Genomic DNA, 8,503 nt, shown 5'->3' on the forward strand with positions numbered 1-8,503 from the left:
TATTTAGTGGAGTGTTTAAATATAGAACAACCCATATTTAAGACCCTAACAATCCCATAGAGCAAAGTGAAATAAATTTATACCTGTAAAATCTATACCTTGAATGTGTCTGGGGAACTTATTAAACAATAGAAATATACTTTATTAGTCCCTACCACATTCCTCTACAATAATTTAAATTATAAAACTGAATAGCTGGACTCTTCTTTCAAGAGCTGTGTTGTCTTTTTTAAGACATTTACTAAATATGATTTATTTTCCTTAATAAACATCAATAACCCAAAACAAGCACTTAAAACCATTTGCCTGTTGATTTCCACCATTTCCCAAAGTGCTGAAAAATTAATAAAAGATTTTGTAATGTTACTTTTTCAGGATTACAAAAAGAAGAAAAAATATTAATTTGAATATATGATATCAAAATTACATAGTCATTTTAGAAAGACAGAAATCCAAATAAATTGGTCTAGGTCTTTCCACCAAAAGCAAAGTGGGATATTTAAACAACGTTTTATAAAGGGGCCCAGAAAAGTATATTGAAACATTTGTTTTGTTCCATAACGCAACTGACAATTAAATAATAGTACTTCATTGAAGGTGATTTTCTAAATAAATAAAGAAAACATGCCTTACATATAATTTCATAATGCATTATCTATATGTAAGTATATGTTTTTTGCTACCTTTTTTTTTTAGTAAGCAGAACTTTCTATTCCTTGAGCTTGTTGGAAATTAAATTTGTGATTTGATTTGATGGTAAACCCTGAAAACACATTTTCTTTTCTTGATACACACTATTCAGAGAAGCCATGTTAGTAATACATAAGGAGCAGGTAAGATAGTGTGTTAACAGAGGGTACTTGCCATTTTTCTGCTTTTCTTGTTTTTTTTTTTTTTTACATGAACATCTGGGTTTTCCTTTTTCAAGCTTTGCCTTCTGTAGAGGGTGAGAATAGGACCATCTTAGAATCCTGTTGTTAAGGAACAAGATTAAATGTGGTAGTTACAATTTGAGGAAGAAAGATTTGGGATGTGTGGCGTAAGTCTGTGAGCCATTTTGTTGCAATGTTCAAGAGTGATTTTTTTTTTTTAATGAATTTGACTTGGTCTCTGTTTACCTTTATAGTTTCCTGACTAAACATTACACACACACACACACACACACACACACACACACACACACACACACGAACATAGACGCACACACACACGCAAATGCACACATACACACGTGTGTGCGCGCGCGCACACACACACACACACACACAGTATGCTACAGCACATAAAGTTGTATTCAGTTCCTCTAACATCTAATGTTTTCTCTTACTTCCAGGCATTCAGGCATGTTATTTCCTGTGTGTATGTGTTTTTTATGACTTATTCCATCTGGCTAATTTCAATTCATACTTTAGGCTTCAACTTAGATGTCATTTCCACTAGGAAGTTTTCATAACTGCCAAGATTTGCCCAACCCCCATCCCAGTAGTTACAGTTAAATGTTTTTTCTATCTGCTCCCATTCCCTGTATTATCTATATCAGGTGCATTTATTGACAACATTAAACTTACCCCTGTACATATTTGTATCTCTATCTAAATTGTAATTGCTCAAGAACTGTGGAGGTCATATTTGCTCAATCTTTTCAGTATGTAGCATGCTTTGTGTATAGAATATCTTTAATAAATTATTGCTAAGGTCAGTCTTTAAAGTGGTCCTTATATCTGTGGTCAAAATAGATCATAGTGGATGACAATTACTGAAGTGTCACTCCTGAACTAGGAAAAATGAAGGGAACAATGCATAGTATTTATTGTGTTTTAGAAGTACACTTAAGATAAAGCTGAGTACAAGACAAGTTATGAATCCAAAGGTTTGAGTAAGAAGATTATCCTGTTGTTCTGCATTCACGTAGTGCTATGAATTAGAAAGTTAAGGGGCACCTGGGTGGCTCAGTCAGTTGAGGGTCCAACTTCGGCTCAGGTCATGATCTTATGGATCCTGGGTTTGAGCCCCAAATCAGGCTCAGTGCTGACAGCTCAGAGCCTGGAGCCTGCTTCAGATTCTGTGTCTCCCACTCTCTCCGTGACCCTCCCCCACTCATGCTCTGTCTCTCTCTGCCTCTCAAAAATAAAGAAATGTAATAAAAAATTTTTCAAAAAAAAGGAAAGTCAAAATTGTCGTGGATTTCAGCCTTTAGATTCCAAGGTAATCTGAGACCTGAAGATATATTTCAGATTTGAGAAGGAAAATGTTAATAAAGTAGCATTAGTTGAGTACCAAACTTTAAATAAGATGAGCATTTACTCATTCATACAATTTAATAACCTCACTACAACCAGGAGAAGGATCCATGAAGAAAGAAACTCACCAGAAGCCTGATAATTCCACAATTCAAATTGAATTAATCTAAATCAATAATATTGATTTCATTTTATTCCTAAGGCAACATAATGATATGAATGTGTCATGGTAGACCATATGTACAGAGATACAATTAATAGATTCTTAATTATCTTAATAGTTATTTTCCTTAAATATTTCTACTCTTTCCTGTGTGTTCCTTATAGTTGACCAATTAATTGTTATCCTCCACTGTTTGCCCCAAACTTCCAACAACACTGAAACCAGTTCAGCTATTTATGAGAAGTAATGAAACTTGACAAACATTGCTTATCAAGCATTTACCCTCTGAAGAAAGACTACCTGTTTCTTCTTCCATTTAAAATTTCTATCAGGTTCTCACTTTCAAATCTAGCCTCTAGGTTTAAACTACTATTAATATTTTTTTTTTAATTTTTTTTTCAACGTTTATTTATTTTTGGGACAGAGAGAGACAGAGCATGAACGGGGGAGGGGCAGAGAGAGAGGGAGACACAGAATCTGAAACAGGCTCCAGGCTCCGAGCCATCAGCCCAGAGCCTGACGCGGGGCTCGAACTCACGGACCGCGAGATCGTGACCTGGCTGAAGTCGGACGCTTAACCGACTGCGCCACCCAGGCGCCCCATAAACTACTATTAATATTTTTATAAATGATCAATGCCGGTGTGACCTTATGAGAAAAAGCAGACATCTTGAAATAAAGAAAGCTATGTTATAGAGACAACACTTCCTCTAATAATTGTTTACTTCCTCATGTCCTTCTCAGTGCTGATTTTTTTTTTTTTTTATCATTCACCTGATAGAATCAGTTTCTCTCTCTCTGTATATCTTCCTCCTTTGTCTTTCACTTTTTGTGCCTAACAAATATAGAATATGATTGAGCTGACACCAGTGCCTTATTCTTTTCAAAAACATCTCAGACAGTCACAACCACAATGGTTGGGACATTTTAAAATTTATCAATATTAATTTAAACAAATGGTTGAAGATGTATTTCTCTGATACTAGGACATGGTCATCTCACCTAATAAAAATATTCAAAATTCTCTAAGACACAGAAGGGAAAACCTTATATAGCTGTCTTGGTCTTCCTTGATTCTTGGAAATTTAAGGTATGATCTGGGGAAATGAAAATCTTAAAAACAACAACAACAACAATTTAAGTGACTGAACTTAAATTCGCATAGTGAGCTTTATATCTTTCTATGCTTATTACAGTCTGCAAACTGATGATTCTTACTCACCAATGGAAACCTCTCCCTTTTTCATAGAAAGCTTTTGATGGCAGTTATTCAATAACTTTACTGAAGATTCAGGCATTAAAGGAAAGTATCACATACAATTAATTTATGTCTATATATAAAGCAAATCTCCTATAAACAGTATGTTTGAAAAAACAACTCTATTCTGCCAATCTCTGTCTTGTAATTGAAGAGTTTAAATCATTTTATTTATTGTAATTTCTGATGAGGACTTAGTTCTGTCATTTTGCTGTATTTTCTATATATTTTATGTCTTTTTTTTGTTCATTTCCTCCACTTCTGCCTTGTTTTGTGTTAAATAATTTTTAATATACCATTTTAATTCCCTTATTTATTTTATTATATATTTTTGAGATTTTCTTTGTCATCTCCCTGGGAAATACAATTACCATCTTAATTTATGATAATCAAGTTAGGATTAATAATTCAATAGTATATAAAATCTTTGCTCTTGTATAGCTCCATACCTTACCTTCCTTTATGCTGTTATGTTCACAAATTACACCTTTATTCATTGTGTGTCCATCAATATAGATTTGTAATTATTGCTTCATGAAGTTGTCTTTAAATCAGATTGGAAAAAAATTTACACATAAAAAATAAATTATATTTTATATTTATTATCTATTTACTGTTTTACCTTTACTGGTGTTCTTTGTTTCTTCATGTAGATTCAGGGTACTGCCTAGTATATTTTTATTTCATCCTGAAGGACTACTTTTATTGTTTCTTTTATGGCAGGTATGATAGCAGTGAACTCTCAGTTTTTGCTTATTTATAAGTGTCTTGATAGCTCCTTCATTTAAAAATATATATATTTAGAGAGAGAGAGAGAAGAAGAACGAGCATGAGTGAGGGAGGCACAGAGAGAGAGAGAGAGGGAAAGAGAGAGAGTCTCAAGCAGGCTCTACACTGTCAGCACAGCGCAGAGCCTGACATGAGGCTCAGTCTCACCAACCGTGAGATCATGACCTGAGCCGAAATCAAGAGTCGGATTCTAACCCATTGAACCACTCCAGCACCACATCTTCATTTTTGAGGGAGAGTTCTGCCAGATATAGAATCCTTTGTTGTTAATCTTTTTCTTTCATCACTCAGGTTATTCCATGACCTCAGTCCTCCAGATGATCAGAGGTTTCTGATGACAATCAGCTGTTAATGTTATTCAGGATGATTTGCATGTGTGAGATGAGGAGTCACTTATCTCTACTTTCAAGGTTCTCTCTGTCTTTGGTTTTTGACCATTTGATTATGATGTGTCTAAGTGTTGATCTCTTTGGAGTTGTCTTGTTCAAGCATCTGGATGTGTAGATGATTGTAATTTGTGAAGTTTTAAGCATTGCTTCTTAAAATATTCGTTCCTTTTTCTTCTCTCTACTTAAATCTCCTATTACGCATATGATAGGATATTTGATGGTGTTTCACAAATCTATGAGGTTTTTTTCTTTTTTTTATTCCTTTTTCCATTCTCCTCAAATTGGATAATCACAACTGACTGTTTTCAAGTTCACTGATTTTTCTGTCTGTTTCAACCATTTTTGTGCTTCTCTAGTTAATATTTCATTATAGTTGTTATAATTTTCAGCTCCAGAATTTCTATTTTTATAGTTTATATCTCTTTGTTGATATTCTCTATTTGATAAGACATCATTTCTACACTTTCTCACTTCTTTAAACATATTTAAAATAGCTCATTTAAAGTTCTTGTTTAGTAAATCCAATTTGTGGGTTTCCACAAAGACAATTGCAATTGATTCCCTTTTTCCTCATGTACATGGGCCATACTGTATTGTTTCTTTGAATGCCTTATACAACTTTTTGAGGGGCAAAATAAAGTAGTATTGGATTATAAAATAAATGTACATGAATATACATGAGTATATACTGACATTTATAGCTCTAAATCCTTATAGTAAAAGAAGAATTTCAGGGGCACCTGGGTGGCTCAGTCAGTTAAGTGTCTGACGTTTGATTTTGGCTCAGGTCATGATCTCGTGGTTCATGAGTTCAAGCTCTGCATTGGGCTCTGTGCTGACAGTGCAGAGCCTTCTTGGGATTTTTTCTCTCCCCGTCTCTCTGCCCCTCCCCAACTTGTGTGCACTTCCCTCCCCATCAAAATAAATAAATAAACTTTAAAAAAAAGAAGAATTTCAAATTAATAAGCTAGTTTTTCACTCTTAGAAATTAGAACGTGAAGAGCAAACTGAACCTAAGATAAACAGAGAAAAGGAAATTATATGTATTAGAGATAAAATAACTGAAAAAAAGTATAGAAAAATAGAGAAGATTAATAAAATTAAAGTTGAATTTATAGTTCCATTTTAGAAGATTTGACATCTTAGTATCCTCTGCAATCCATAAACTGATTAAATACTTCCATTTGCTTAGGTGTTCTGTGACTCATATTTGTTCTGTAGTTTTTAGCATCTTAAACTGTACACATTTTGTTGGATTTGTACCTAGGTATTTTGTGTCTTTTAGGGATAGAGTAAATCATGTTTTAATTTTTTTAATTACAAATTTTTCACTACTAATGTAAAAGTTACTTTTGTACATTAACCTTGTACCCTACTAACTTGATAAACTTATTAATTGTAGTAATGCTATTATATATTTTTTGAGATTTTTCTCTGTACAACACACTGTCATGATAAATAGAGATGGTTTTAATTTGACTTTGTCTTGATATTGTCATGGGAACAAAGCACTTTCAATCTTTTCACCGTAGATGAGAGTGGAATCTTATTTGCTTTTGGTAATGCTATTTATTTTTTAGGTTTATTAGAACCCAATACAAGACTAGGATAATTTCTTCTTACTATAACCATTAGCTATTCAAAATGAAAACTATAAGGGATTATTACATGGATTTCATGTAGTTTTGTGACCTACTTCACGAAACATTAATGGTAGATTCTATGTTCCTTTGAATTTCCTTCCCCAAGAAGCCTTTTAACTCAAGAATGAACAAAAATGTAGTCACTGAATAGAGTCTCTTGAAGAGAATATTAGTAAGATGTGCATTCCTAGAAACAGGAGATTTGAAGATAGTGGTAATTTCTGCTGACAATGAATGAAAAGTGCTCTACAAATAAAGGAGTGACCTTAGACAAAGGAAAAGATAGATCCAAATGAAGGAAATTTCAGAGCCTGGGCTCTAAGAAGATGATAAATTAAGGAAACGTACATGTAATATTGAATTATAATGAAGGGGGAACAGAGATTTATAATCACTTTCTTGATTCTGTGTCCTTACACGGTAAATTTGAATGCAGCTTTGCTTTCTTTAATCAGTAAAATGTACAATGTCTCAACACTAAAGATGTCTCTTTTACAGGGTGAGTAAAATGTAGGGAAAGGTGTGTGTGTGTGTGTGTGTGTGTGTGTGTGTGTGTGTGTGTGTAAAATGGAAAATCTAGTTAATAAGGAAAACTTACAGGGACAGCTCAGGTCATTTCTTAGTGTTTGTGAGATCGAGCCCCACATGGGGCTCTGTGCTGTCAGCAGCACAGAGCCTGCTTGGGATTCTATTTCCCTGTCTCTCTGCCACTCCACTGCATATTCATTCTCTCTCTCTCTCTCTCTCTCTCTCTCTCTCTCTCTCTCTCTGTCACTCTCTTTCTCAAAAATAAATAAATAAAATGAGCATTAAAAAAAAATAACAGGGCCACCTACATGGGCATACAACCTGTACAGTCATTCAGGGCCCTGTGATCAGTTTAATGCTTTTTTGTCACTTTTGAATTTATTAATCATTTTTGACTGAAAGAATCCTGAATTATCATCTTATCCTGGGCCCCATGAATTATCTAGCTCATCTTTTATAGGGGATTTGAAGAGATAATCAGTTTATACCTCTGAATACTAAATCAATTTTCTTTGGCTTTTATCAACCTGAGGACTTGGTAAAAAATTCCGAGCTGTGTCTGACGATTTTCTATGCAATGGAAGAAAGAAAAGGTGTGCTGAGGGGGAGTAGAGAATTGCTATAGAGTCCTAGATAACTGGATTTTTTTCCATATTAAGTTTCAGATATTCTGCATACAACTAAACTTACTACATTTAACTTTAGAAACTACCTTTCTTCTTTATCTTCCTGGTTCCTCTGCCATCATTTCACACAATAAAAATCTGCTCTGGGCAATTAAAAGTAGTCATTTTGTGATCTATATGCCTACTTGTTCTTTCACTGAACACTCACAGCTGTACAACATCAAATGACCTGATGAAGAATATACCATCTGATTATCAGGTTGATTCCATTTGAGTTTTCACTTCTGTTAACAAGCTACTTTGCTGAGGATCAGAAACTCAAGAACTGTTCTTCAGTCACTATCTATACATGTGACATTTAGCATGTCATGTTCAAGTGCTCCAAGTTTCAGTTTTCTGAGGCCCCAGCACTCTCAAGATAATGGAGAGGTTGAAAGAAGTTTCCAGAAATGTCTTCAACAACTGTGAAGTTTTTATCAACCATGGAACTCTATTAATTAGTTGGCATTATATATTAAAGCAAGTCAAATTAAAGCTATTGAGAACAGTTGGGGAGGGAGCATTCGTCACATTACAGTGGAAGGAGCAGTGACTCTGGTGTCAGGTTGACGGATTCAAATCCTTTCCCATCACCACTGCCGCAGGGTACCTCCATTAGTTGTCTGTAAAACAGGGTGGGGGGGGATGCATAAATGAATCACTTATATTAAAAACATTAATCCCCTTATCCTTGCTAGGATTTTATGTATTTGCATAGCCATCATCAGCTACTATACCTCAGTATTTGACACCTCACTCTTCCTATTTGTTATTTTCATTTTCTCTGGATTAAACAGTTTTTCATGTTATTGTTCCATCTCCTCTAAC

General features: G+C 34.3%; 1 long non-coding RNA gene across 1 annotated transcript; it reads right to left on the reverse strand.

The window, feature by feature from the left end:
- Nucleotides 1-860: 860 nt before the first annotated feature.
- On the reverse strand, nucleotides 861-8,300 carry LOC147574951 (uncharacterized). The gene is made up of 2 exons (XR_015243331.1): nucleotides 8,212-8,300; nucleotides 861-971 (listed from the first exon to the last, which is right to left on the reverse strand). It is a non-coding gene; the product is annotated as an uncharacterized LOC147574951 (long non-coding RNA).
- Nucleotides 8,301-8,503: the final 203 nt, after the last annotated feature.

The sequence above is a fragment of the Puma concolor genome, chromosome D4, assembly GCF_028749965.1.
Source record: "Puma concolor isolate L17-30 chromosome D4, mPumCon1.1.hap2, whole genome shotgun sequence".
NCBI lineage: Eukaryota > Metazoa > Chordata > Mammalia > Carnivora > Felidae > Puma > Puma concolor.